The 12,685-nt window shown below is 46.2% G+C and overlaps 1 protein-coding gene across 4 annotated transcripts in view; it reads right to left on the reverse strand.

Annotated features, from left to right (window-relative positions):
* PRDM16 (PR/SET domain 16) overlaps window positions 1-12,685 on the reverse strand; it is a 299,007-nt gene that overhangs the window by 258,367 nt on the left and 27,955 nt on the right. The window lies entirely within an intron of this gene.

A 12,685-nucleotide genomic window follows, 5' to 3' on the forward strand; every position in this document is an offset into this window, starting at 1 on the left:
TTCCCAAATCTCACCAAGGCCGCCTCTAATCCACCAGCCCAGCCCCGAGGTGAGGTTTAACCGTCTGCCTGGGAAGCTGCAAAGCTGTGCTGGGCATGTTTCACTTGGTTAATGCTTTGTGTGGTAAATAGAAAGAGAAATACTGCTGGTGTTTGCATTGGGAATGCCCAGCCAGCAGCACCCTCAGCTTTCATTCAGGACCAGTCCAAGACCAACCTTTTATTGCAATAAGGAGCTTCTTCCACGTGCAGAAATAGAAACCAACCAGGCTAAAAATAAACACAGCATCACACAGCCCGGGCATCACCAGAGGTACAGAGAGAGTTAATGAAGGAGAATAAATTTCAATCAGAGAGGGGAAAAATAGAAATAGTATCAGCAAAGAGGCAGAATTCAGACTCACTTCCATAGTTACCATCCCCAATCTGGTTTGGTGCAATTGTTCTGCTTTGGCACTAAGGAATAGGAGCTAACTTGAAAAAGAAGAGATTTTTTTTGCCCTTTCTCTGGGTTAAAACCATGCTGGAGAAGAATGAGACCATCACAGGATGCAAAGGGAGCTGGACCCAACCTCCAGCCCTTGGGACCCCCCAGACAGCAGAACATCCAACACCCCGAGCTCATTGAGTGCCACCAACCAGCCACGTGTGTCCATCCCTGCTGCAGCCCAGAAGTGCTGCTCTGAACCCCCAAAAAGAGTGGGACAACATTCATTCCCTCAAGGTGGGATGGCAGCGATGCCTCAGGGTTTGGCTTTTCTATTTTTCAGATTCTGAGCTGCTTGAATGTGCAGTTCTGAGCTTCATGTCAGGGGATGGTGAGCTCTCTGCACAGAGCAGGGAGACAAAACAATTCCTTCTGTAGCTGGGGACCAAGGACAAAGGATCCAAATACCACAGTGTGGGCTGAAGAGAGAAAAACAAGAAGGATGGGACTTCGTCGGCTAAAGCTGGAATTGGACAATGAACTGCAACCTGCAAATGGAGCAGAACTGATCACAGTGAGACACCCCGTGACCATCATGCATTTTGGGACCATTTTGGTTCACCTTGGGTGCAGCCCTGGCTGGGCTCTTGTGCTGCCCAAGGTGGATCCATTGAGGAGAACCTTTTAATAAATCCCTACTTTATTCTTTAAATCCATCCAGTCTCTGTTCTAGGTCAGCCTTTCCCAAGGCATCAGCAGAGCCAGCTGGGAATGCTGTGAGTGTGAGCTCATGGGGAGGAAGAGGAGGAGGAGGAGGAGGAGGAGGAGGAGGAGGAGGAGGAGGAGGAGGAGGAGGAGGAGGAGGGGATCCTAGTGACACAAATGTGTGTCCCCTGTCCCCCCCTGGCAGCCCCCAGAGGAAGCATTCAGGGTGGCAGCCTGTGGGCTCCTGGAGACTTTACACCTCTCACAACATCCCTGCTCCCCCAGCTGCCATCCAGTTCAGCCCATGAGGGCAGCTGAGCCAAAATTCACAGAATTCACAGAATTCACAGAATTCACAAATTCACAGAATGACCAGGTTGGAAGAGACCTTCAAGATCATCGAGTCCAACCCAGCCCCAACACCTCAACTCAACCCTGGCACCCAGTGCCACATCCAGGCTTTGTTAAACACACCCAGGGATGGTGACTGCACCACCTCCCTGGGCAGCCATTCCAGAACTTTATCACTCTTTCTGTGAAAAACTTTTCCCTAATATCCAACCTGTATTTCCCTTGGCGCAGCTTGAGGCTGTGTCCTCTGGGTCTGTCAGTTCCCGGAGAAAGAGCCCAGCCCCAGCTGAGCCACCTTTCAGGAGTTGATGAAGTCGCCCCTGAGTCTCCTTTTCTCCAGGCTGAACATCCCCAGATCCCTCAGTCGTCCCTCACAGGATTTGTGTTCCAAGCCCCTCACCAGCCTTGTTGCCTCCTCTGGATGTGCTCAAATGCTCCTAAATGTCACCAAACCCACCCAAAAACCCCTCCCCAAACCACCTGCACGGTGCCAACACCCCAAACCATCACCCAAAGGCTGCTTCCACCCTTGGGGACCCCAAAGAGTGTCACTGCCACCCTGAGACTGTACAAGCACCGGGTGATGCTCGGAGCCTCTCCTCGCTTTTCCTGCGGCGAGGGGAGGAAGCTCACGGGGGACTCCATCCGCCCCCTCCTTCTGCAAGAGCGACCTGCGACAACAATTAGCATCCCTCCTCTCTTCCCCAGGCCCAAAGCTCTCCTGCTCGTCCCCCCTGCCGCCCGCCCCTTCCAGATTTGCTCCTGTTTTTCGTCTATTTGTGAAGGTGCCCAAGACAGGAGCTCACTTAATACGTTCCCTTACGCTTGTGGCGCAACAGCCTATTCAGGACAGATAAGCCCCTTTAGAAATGAAGGGGAATTTAATTCAGTGCTTGAGTGACAGCAGGAAGATTTATCCCCTCAGTAGACAATACGGCTTTTGGGGCTTTAATCTTGCCCAGACAATGGGCTGTTTCTCGGCCCTCATCTTGTGCTTTTCCCACGATGTTCGGTGATTAACCGGGGCTCCATTGGATGGAAGCCACTATCTCTCATTTAAGAGTGTTTGCGCCTCTGTCAAGGACCAGGCAAGGGAGGGAGGGAGGTGGGAAGAAGAGAAAGGAAGGGGAGGGGGAGAAAAGTTGAACTCATCTGGGAGAAATGCCGGGTGGATGCCAGCGCTATCTGCAGTGGGCTGGGCAGGGTGGCATTGTCACCTCCGGGGGACAGCTGGGCAAGGGCACCAAAATCCCGTTTATTTCACAAGCTCTGCAGTTATTTCGTTGTGGATGTTATTTAGAATGATCCCGCTCACCCACAAATCTTTAGGTATGTGCTGCCTAAATTAATTCCCGAAAATTAATGAATAAAAGAAGCTCAAAGCCTAAAGTGCCTAATAAAGAAATGACTGATCAACCTTCTAATTAAGAAATGACACTTGAATTATTGTTATTTTTGACTTAATAACTAACTACTCATGGCCTGCAATGTGGACTTTTTTATCCAAATACACAAAACCACCCAAACCCATGGAGAAGAAGGTGAAGAAGGACTTTTTTGCGTACTTTTTTGCCCAAAAAAAGGTTTTTTGGGGGGTAAAAAACTGGTGTTGTGCTCTTGCCCAGCAAAGGTGCCATGGCAGAGGACAATGAGAGCTCAAACACCCAAAAAAGGCAGCAGGTGCCCCCCAGAGAGGCTTTTAGTGCCACACCTGCACTGCACAAAGTGCTGTGCATCGATTGCTGCACTTCATTGAGGAAGATCCTTTCTTCTTAAAATGTAAAATATATCCCAAATGATGTCGTCCTTCCCTGGGATGGATTTCCCAGAGGAGCTGTGGATGGTCCCGGATCCTGGAAGTGTCCAAGGCCAGGTTGGACAGGGCTTGGAGCACCCTGGAATATTGGAAATATTGTCCCTGCCCAAGGTAGGGGTGGAACAAAATGATCTTTAAGGTCCCTCCCAAGCCAAACCATGCCAGGATTTTGAGATCATCAAAAAGTTCACCACCAGGGAGTTTCTCATCCCTAAGGGAAAGCAAACACTACCTTCACTCTCATCTACAAATTAGTCTTTGTGGCCAAAAAAACAACAAAAAAAAAGTGGTTTATGTCCTTCTTCCTGTAAGAAAACACTGTGGACACCAATGCTGCAATTTTGGTAAAGAGTGGAAACACAGATTTAGCCTCAAATGCTCCACTGTTCTGTTTGTTGCAGTGAGTCTGTCAGTTCAGTCCTAATGGGCCCTTCCAAGCCAGGAGATTTTATATTGAATTTATATTTTATATTGAATTTATATTTATTGTATTTATATAATAAATATATTACATAGTATATTTATATAATAAATATATTGTGTAGTATATGCATATAATGATATTGTATTGGATATATTTATATTTATATTTATATTATTTATATTTTATTTTAATTTTTTCATATTTTATATAGTTTTATGTTATTTCTTTTACATATAGGTATTGCAATGTCACAATCCTAATCTGGAGTCCACCCTCAACCACTAAACACAGCAGCAAGAGGAACAGAACCACTGCACCCAAATGGCTGTAAAATGGAAAAAAATTCCAATTAAATAACAGGTTTCATTTTGAAATCTCTACATTTCAAAATTTTCAATAGCAAAAATTAAGAATTTAACAAGATTTTCAGGCAGGAATTGAACAGTGTGAGAGGTGTGAGAGCACCACAAGTGACTGCAGAGTGCACACAAATTACCCACGATGGCACTTTCCATAATTAAATCTGCCCACATTTAATTGGCAGTTAAATGTGGTTTCTCTTCCTGAAATTTAAGAAAATCTACACAGAAAACAACCAGAGCCTTTAAGCCCCAACACACATCAGTAGGAGGACGTGGAAGGGAATAGCTGAAGATTTCCTCAACATCATATTTGGAATTTTCAGCTCCTTCAAGGACAAGTTCAAGTCCCTGAGGAGTCACTTGAGTTCTTCAGTGCCTTTAATGAGATCAGCTGGGTGAATGGGGGGTTTCTGAGTGGCCTTTAAATGGAAATGCCTTGAAAAGGAATGAAAAGAAAAGGTTTTATGGAGCATTTTAAGGTTTTCAGTTGGGCTTTTTAGCTGGTTGGGGTTTTGGTGAGGTTGTTGGAGGGGTTTTTTTTGCTGTGTTTTGTTGGGATTTCTTGGTTGGTTTTTTGGGGGGGCATGAGGAGGGGGGAGTTGTTTGGAGTTTATTTCATTATTTGTTGTAATTTGACCCCAAGTTTAGGAACAGATTGGGAATTCCAGCCCAGCACTGCTCACCTGCCAGCATTTCTGTCAGCAAACCTGCAGGAACCTTCAGGGCAGGAACCCCAGTTTGGGGAAGGAAAAAAACCTCTAAAACAAAAGAATTTGAACAGCTCATCCCTGTCTGCACTCTCTGCCCTCTTGATTTTGTCCTTGACTCTTCTGAACCCATCTCAGCCTCCTCTGAGGTTCCTGGGAACCTTTTCAACACCTCCCCCCTGAGCTGAAGCAGGGTTTGACACTCCCAGCACCTCTGGCTTTGTGGATCCTTTGCTTCTTTTTTGTTGAGGTTGGGGTTAAATGTGTGAGATGGTATTTCTTGTTTGGACTCAGGTGTTTATTATTTTTTATTACTAAAAGCTAATAGTTTTATTTATATTATAGTTTCATAATATATTTATTATAATTATATATTTATATATTTATAATTATATATTCATAATTTTATATTTATATATCTATATACTTATTTTAATTTTTACTTTAATTTTACATATACAATAAAAATAAAATAAATTCATATTTTAAAAATATATTCATATTTTATATGATAGATATTTTATAATATACATATTATATTATTTTTATTTATATTATAGTCTCACAAACTATGAGTTCTACAGCACTTAATTCCAACAAACTAAAAATTGTATTTTTCTCTCTACAAGGCCTTTTAAGGATAAACTATTGAGGTTTAATTAAGAAATGACACCTAAATTATTTTTACTTTTGACTTAATAACTAACTACTCGTGCCTTGCAATGTGGATTTTTATCCAATTACACGAAACCACCCAAACCCATGGAGAAGGAGGAGAAGAAGAGGAGAAAAGAAGGTGGTGAAGAAGAAGGAGAAGAAGAAGAAGGAGAGAAGAAGGAGCAGCCTCCACTCTAAAACCTCCATCTTGCTCCACCCAGCTGAACCCATCTGGGGTGAATTTGTGCTGTAGGGTTTCCCAGAGACCTCCAATGGACACTGGAAATTATCTGATTTGTTAATAAAAGGGTTGGTTTTTTTTTTCCCCCAAAGAACCAACAAATGCTTTCATTGCTGGTGAATTTTACATTGCAGAGCAAAGAAAAGATGTGGCCACACCAGGGACATCCTGCAGGGTGGTGCCAGAGGCAGAAACCCAACTTTCCTGAACCCAAACCCTCCTTTCCTAAACCCAAACCCTCCTTTCTTAAACCCAAACCTTGGACTTCTGCCTTCCCAAATCTCAGCCCTGCCTCCCCAGGCCAGCCTAGCTCAGCTCAGCTCAGCCCAAACCACACCCAGCTGCCCTGAGCAGGAACAAAAAGGCGTTAAATAACCCCAAAAACAGCCTCAGCGCATCCTCCACGTTTAAAACCCAGCTGGTTGGGCTGCTTGCTCTCTGCTCAGGAGTTGAGCAGCACAAAGCACTCAGGAGAAGGAGCACAAACCCCTCTGCCCTTGAGCAGTCTTTGCCCAGAGCCAGCAGTGACACAGCAGTGATTAGACACCGAGGCTCAGCTTGTTTCTCTAATGGGTTTTTGTTCCAAGCACCCAGAATTTCCCCAGCCCCAGGTCAGGCTGACATAAAAGTACAAGGATCCAGGAGGCTCCTTTGCTTTCAAACTGCTGCATTTTGGCAGCAGCACTAACTCTTCATGGAATGACTCCTTTCCCTCTAATAATCCACTTAAAAAATATACAGGGAACTTGTCTGGCTAAGCTGCAGCCCCTGCAAGAACACAGCAGTGGCAGGGTTTCTATTTATAGTCCTTGCAGGTGTGTGTTTGCTCCCAAATTCCTGCAGAGCCTCTAGAAATTGTGTTTATTTATTTCCCACCCTCTAGAATTTGTGTTTATTTCCCGCCCTCTAGAAATTGTGTTTATTTATTTTCCCACCCTCTAGAAATTGTGTTTATCTATTTTCCCACCCTCTAGAAATTGTGTTTATCTATTTTCCCACCCTCTAGAAATTGTGTTTATTTCCCACCACCAGCTGCTGGACAATCCAGGTGAGCTTGGTTAGGGTTTGATGTGTGGAATCCCTTTTTCCCCAGAGGTTTTTCCCCCACAAATAAATCCCTCCAGGCACAACCCTGCTCTGGCTGCTCCAGATGCAAACCTTCAGGGGCACAGAATCCCTTTGTTGAGGGAAATACCCTGAGACTTTTGTCCTGGCCCAGCACATGGGGCACAGGGGATCAAAGTCTCCCCTTTATCACCATGCACTTGGCAGAAATGTAAACTTCCCCATCTAGGGCTCAGAAATGTGTTTGAACTCACTCAGAGAGAGCCCAAAGGTGTCTCAAGGAGTGAAAACTGCCCGAGCCTTCCTGGATGGCAAAGGCAGCCCGGGTAAATTGTGCTGGGGAAAGGGAATTTTTCTCCCTGGTGTTTTTAAGTTTGCAGAGAAGAATTGTGTTAAGATTGGTGTATTTGGTATCTTTTGGTACCAACAGAGAGGCGAAAATAAAAGTATCGAAGGATATTTTTTCATCTAAACGTTATTGGTTTGATGGTGAAATGATTTTTTACAGGAAAAAAATCAAGTGGTGTACAATTCCAAAGGAAAAGTTTGTGCAAGTAAAATCCACCTCCCATCCCAGCTGCAACAAGTGAGTGAGGGGAAAGCAGAGAAAGAAAGAAATGAAGAAAAAAAGAAAATTAAGAAAAAGAGAAGTGGATGAAGAAAGAAGAAAATGAAGAAAAGAAGGAAAACCCTATCAGGAGGAATAATTAACAGCAAGACAGAGAACCAGCAGTGCTGAACATTCCCAAGTGGAGATCACCAGGAGCTAACCAGGCTCTGGAGAGTAAAACTCACACAGCTCTGCAATTCCTGCAGCACATTAGGAGGAGGATTATTCCAAAAATTTGATTTAAAAATTCCCTTGTACCATTAAAAAAAAATAAATTGCATTGTGGAGAAAGAAAATGCCAATTGTTTGAAACTATTCTATGAAATATTTAGAATATTCCTTTTTCCCTGAATTCTGCAGCCATCCTGGGTGTGACACTGCAGCTCAGAAGTGCTGGGGGAGCTGCAAGTGTTGCGTGGGGGGCAGTGACCACTGGGAAAGGGGTGAGCAAAGCTCTTCAGCCCAACAAACCCATCCAAAACCCGAGTGCGAGTCCCAGGCTGAGGCTCTGACAGAGCCTAAAGACAAAGTCAGGGGTTGCCAGTGGCTGTAAAAGCTCAGAGCCAACAACAACACTTTAGGTGTGTGCTTAGATTTCATACCTGCAGAGAAGTGGGTTTTGTTTGGCAGCAGCAAGAGCCTTTAATGTCCTCCTGCTGCAGGGCTGGGGCAGGCACACTCAGACACAGCCACCAGCACCACTCCCAGCTGGAAAGGAGAGGAAACTCTGAGGAATCCTAAAGACCTGGCTGAGAGCATCGCTGGGATAGAACTGGGGGAAAGTTTAGGATGAATTCAAGCAGACTGGTGCAAAAGCAGCTCATTTTCTCTGGATAAAGGGACTTGCAAAGCAAAGGCATCAGGAAATAGAAGCACCTACCCGAAATCTGCCAGCAGCCAGCCTGGTCCAGTGCTCCCCACGTGGGGTGGGAATCCTGTGGGGATGGCTCTGCCGAGGAGCCTGGGCTGCTCCTCAGAGCTCAGATCCACAGCCCTCAGCTAAAGCAAATCCCTGAGAGTTTCCCTTTCCTAAGGGACTGATGAAATGGCTTTACCTGAGCAGCTTCAAAGAGGAATTTGAGATGTGGGTTTTGTCTGTGAAAAAAATGGCAAGACAGCAGCCAGAGACAGAAAGGGGAAGGAAAGAGGGGAAGAAGCAAGAAGGAAGTGCCAGTTCTTTGACACCTTTGTGATGGAGTTTGATTTGTAAAGCAGAACAGAACCCCTTCCCTTTCCCTGGCCTGCCCTCTCTAATCTGATTTTAGGAGAACTCTCTGAAATGAATCATCCTGGCCTGCCCCAGAAGTTCTGCCTCAGAGGGGTTCTGCAGGTCACCTCTGCCCTGCCCTCTCTGTGCACCCCCAGGCTGCAGCAGGACCCCAAACCTTGGCCAAACCTGCCCTGGGTGTGCCCAAAGTGCCACCACCCTGGCTGAAAAATAATAATAATTTTGGAAGAGTATAAATAAGGCCTGTAATTCTTTTTTTTTTTCTCCCTTATCCTTGAACTACACCACACAAACTCGCTGTCTCTTGGAGAACTTGATCCTGCACTCCTGATCAGGGGGCAAAATTCACCATGACTTCATCTTTGAGACTCTGCATTTTCATTTAGAGGAAAGCTAAGCTTTCTTCCTGGACATCCAGGGCAGCTGCCCCTCAGCAGGGATTCCAGAGCAGGCCAGGATCCAGGGCTGAACTCCCCTCTGCTGGGGATGGAAATGCCTCAGTTTGGCTCTCCCTGCTCCTTGCAGTTTGCCAGCAAACTTATCTGCTGTGCTGAGCCTGGTTTCCCTCCGTGATCCCCCCAAAACGCTCAGGGATTTGTTTTTACGAGGTGCTGAGCAGGCCCAGCTCCTGTTCTCCCTGCTGGGGCTGGAGGAGCAGGAGGGAGGGAGGCTCTGCTCAGCACCCCAGAGAGCAGAGCCCAGGGAAGGACATCCCTGAGGGATGCTCAGCCTGGGAGCCTTGGCCCCACACAGCAGGAAACCCCTTTGGGCTGTCACCTCCTCTGTGCCACGGGAGAGGCAAGGGACAAGCTCTGGACAGAAGTTTCAGGTGGTGTGGAGCTCTCCCCAGCTCTGTGTGAGCAGGAGTTCCCTGTCTGAGCTCCTCCTGGCCACAGGATCTCATTCTGGGTCTGAAGACACTCTCCAGTGGTAATTCCAGCAGTTGTGCTCAGCAAAACCTCCCCTACCTGTCCTGGCAGCACAGAATCCATCTGATTCCCATTTTCCTGTGCTTGAAATCCCAAATCTCTCCTTTTTCCTCGGGTTCTCCCCACTCTGTGCTCTCCAGGACACTGCAGAGCAGCAGTCACTCAGTGCCCAGCACACCCAGCCCTTGCTGTGCATCACTGGCACCTTCCAAGGTCCCAGAATCCAGGGGGAATGCATCTATGAGCACCTCAGGAAGAAGAAATCATCTCAAAGCAGAACCAATCTCTTTTTGATGCCCGGAAGTTTGTGGGATCCAGCTACAGCAGAGAGAGCAGCCGTGCCTGTACCAGGCACACAGCCTGGGCAGGAGGGAGGGATGGGGAGACCCCAAGGGTGCACAGGGGGGTCAGAACAGGACCAGGAACAGATCCCAGCTGTCCCAAATCCCAGCCCTCCTTGGGAGATGTGAGAGGCTTCATTTCTGTGCTTGGTACCTCTTGGATGTGAGGGATCTCACGGGGGCACAGGGGTGGCACTGCCCCTTGCCAGGTGCCAGCCTGAGGTGATGGAAGCAGGAGGCATTTCCATGCCCAAAGATCCAGGGAAGGATCCCACAGCTGAACCTGACAAATCCCTGCTGCATTCCCTGGAGGATGGAGGGGTAACAATTCCACTGCAGGGTTTGGAACAAGATGATCTCTAAGGTCTCTTCCTACCCAAACCAGATCCTAAAACCCAAATTTTTCCAACACTGAGCTGATGAATTAAATAAAAATTAAACAATTTCAATAAGCCACTCATATTATATTTGAACAGTGACCTGAGCTGAAATTAACATTTAAAAAATTAAATAAGGCAATTCTATTTGATCTTTATATTCCAGCATTGCTGAATAAAGGCTGCAGGCTGATCTCCAGTGCCATGGGATGCTCTCTGTGCTGATATTGGATCACTTCTCCTCACTTTCAGCTTGCTCCACTCCCTGAGCAGGTCCTGCACAGAGGGAGGAGTGACTGAGTGAGCAGGGCACAGCCCCTGTGGATTCTCGGAGCCACAGACCTGTGTGTGACCACAGCCAAGTTCCTTCTCTCTCCACCACTGTTCCTTTTTTTCACCTCTTTCTCCTTAGGTTAAACTCATGACAAGATTTGTGACCTCCTGGTTTGACAGATCTCACCCACCTAAGGTCTTTTCAAAGCACTGCTCATTTCCCTGAGCATCTCCACAGCACCTGCCTGTTGGGGCAGTGATTTCAGCTGGCACAAACCCCAAAATGCACATTTTTTTAATTCATCTAATTAGCAAATCCCCTTAAAATAATTATTTCCCTCATATCTATGTCATCACTAGAAAAGCAACACAGTAAACTGATTTAAAATGTTGATTACAAAATCAAACTAGAAGTGTGCAGCAGCCCCAGGAAGAAAAAAATTCCTCTGTCCAAAATTTAAATTAAAATAAAAAGGTGTTTGCCTTGGTAAGGCTGCGACTTTTCCCTCTGAACTTTGTAAAACTTCATCCCCAAATGGATTGACTTCTACGTTATCTGACATTTCCTCATTAGCTTCTTTGCTTTCTTCCCTTTCCCTGCAAAAAGGCCCTTGAGTCTAACGATGTCAGAAGTCTCTGAAATTTGACAGATCTTACATTTCCAGCTCATTTTCTAATGAGTTTGTACATCAGGACTGATTAGTGTAATAAAGAATTCATGAAGCAAATAAATGTAACATGAAGACACCTTGAAGAGAGGAAAGAAAGAGCAAGTCAAACATGTTGAGAAAAGGTCTGGCCTTTTTAACCTTCATTTAATCGTTCTGACAAAGACACTTCATCAAAGAGCCTTGGCAGGTATTTGGACTTTGTGCACAGCAAAACCAGGCTTTGAACTTCTGCTCTGCATTACCCAGGAGAACCCATCATTAGCCTCATTTAGGCATGAGGAGTCTTTGCTTCTTTTCTGTCAGGGTTGGGATTAAATCGTGAGATGGTATTTCTTGTTGGGACTCAGATGTTTATTAGCTCTTATCTCTGTTACAGTCTCACAAACCCTGAGTTCTACAGCACTTCACTCTAACAAACTAAAAATGGAGCTCTGTCTCTCTCTCTACAAGGCCTTTTAAGGATAAACTGTCCAATTAAGAAATTACACCTAAATTATTTTTACTTTTAACCCAATAACCAACCACCCATGCCCTGCAATGCCGACTTTTTTATCCAATTACACAAAACCACCCAAACCCGTGGAGGAGAAGGAGAAGGAGAAGGAGAAGGAGAAGGAGAAGGAGAAGGAGAAGGAGAAGGAGAAGGAGAAGGAGAAGGAGAAGGAGAAGGAGAAGGAGAAGGAGAAGGAGAAGGAGAAGGAGAAGGAGAAGGAGAAGGAGAAGGAGAAGGAGAAGGAGAAGGAGAAGGAGAAGGAGAAGGAGAAGGAGAAGGAGGTGAAGAAGAGCAAGAAGAAGAAGGTGAAGGAGAAAGAGAGAAGAAGAAGGAGAGAAGAAGGTGAAGTAGAAAGAGAGAAGAAGAAGGAGAGAAGAAGGTGAAGATGGACCAGACTGCCCTAAAACCTCCTCCACCCTAAAACCTCCATCTTGCTTTATATATCTCACTATATTCTAAACCCTCAAACTCTCACTTTTCCACCCTGTGGTATCACACACTTCTATTCAAACTCCACATCCACAATCCCAGTTCCATCATTCCATTTCGGAAGCTTCTCCACGGCCCCAGGTCAATGCAGTGTTCTCGTGGGGGTCAGGGCCTGTCAGCACAGAAAGTCTGAAATTCTCTGCACCCAGGGCTCCAAGAAGTTCTTATCAAGGCAGGGCTTTGCTGAGCATCCCTGAGCAGGGGAGGGGGAGAGGCAGCCCCGGGCAGGGCTGGCCCCGACCCCTCCTCACCCTCCCGGATCGAATTTCCCAGCCAGAGCCACGGGCACCTTCCCTGTGTTTGGAAATCCACGGGAAATCTTCCTCCCGTTTTCCTGTGGCAGCCCCTCCCCTCCTAAACCCTCGGCTAATTGGGGTGGCCTCGCTGGGGGAGAGCTCCAAGCAGAGATTTTTTCCCCCATTTGCCCACGTTAAAATGAATTTTACAAGAAGAAGTGTTCATTGCTGGGATCCCATTCCTGGATTCACCCCTGTTTTATTTGCACTTTGTTCACTCTGTC

The sequence above is a fragment of the Passer domesticus genome, chromosome 22 (genome assembly GCF_036417665.1).
Source record: "Passer domesticus isolate bPasDom1 chromosome 22, bPasDom1.hap1, whole genome shotgun sequence".
NCBI lineage: Eukaryota > Metazoa > Chordata > Aves > Passeriformes > Passeridae > Passer > Passer domesticus.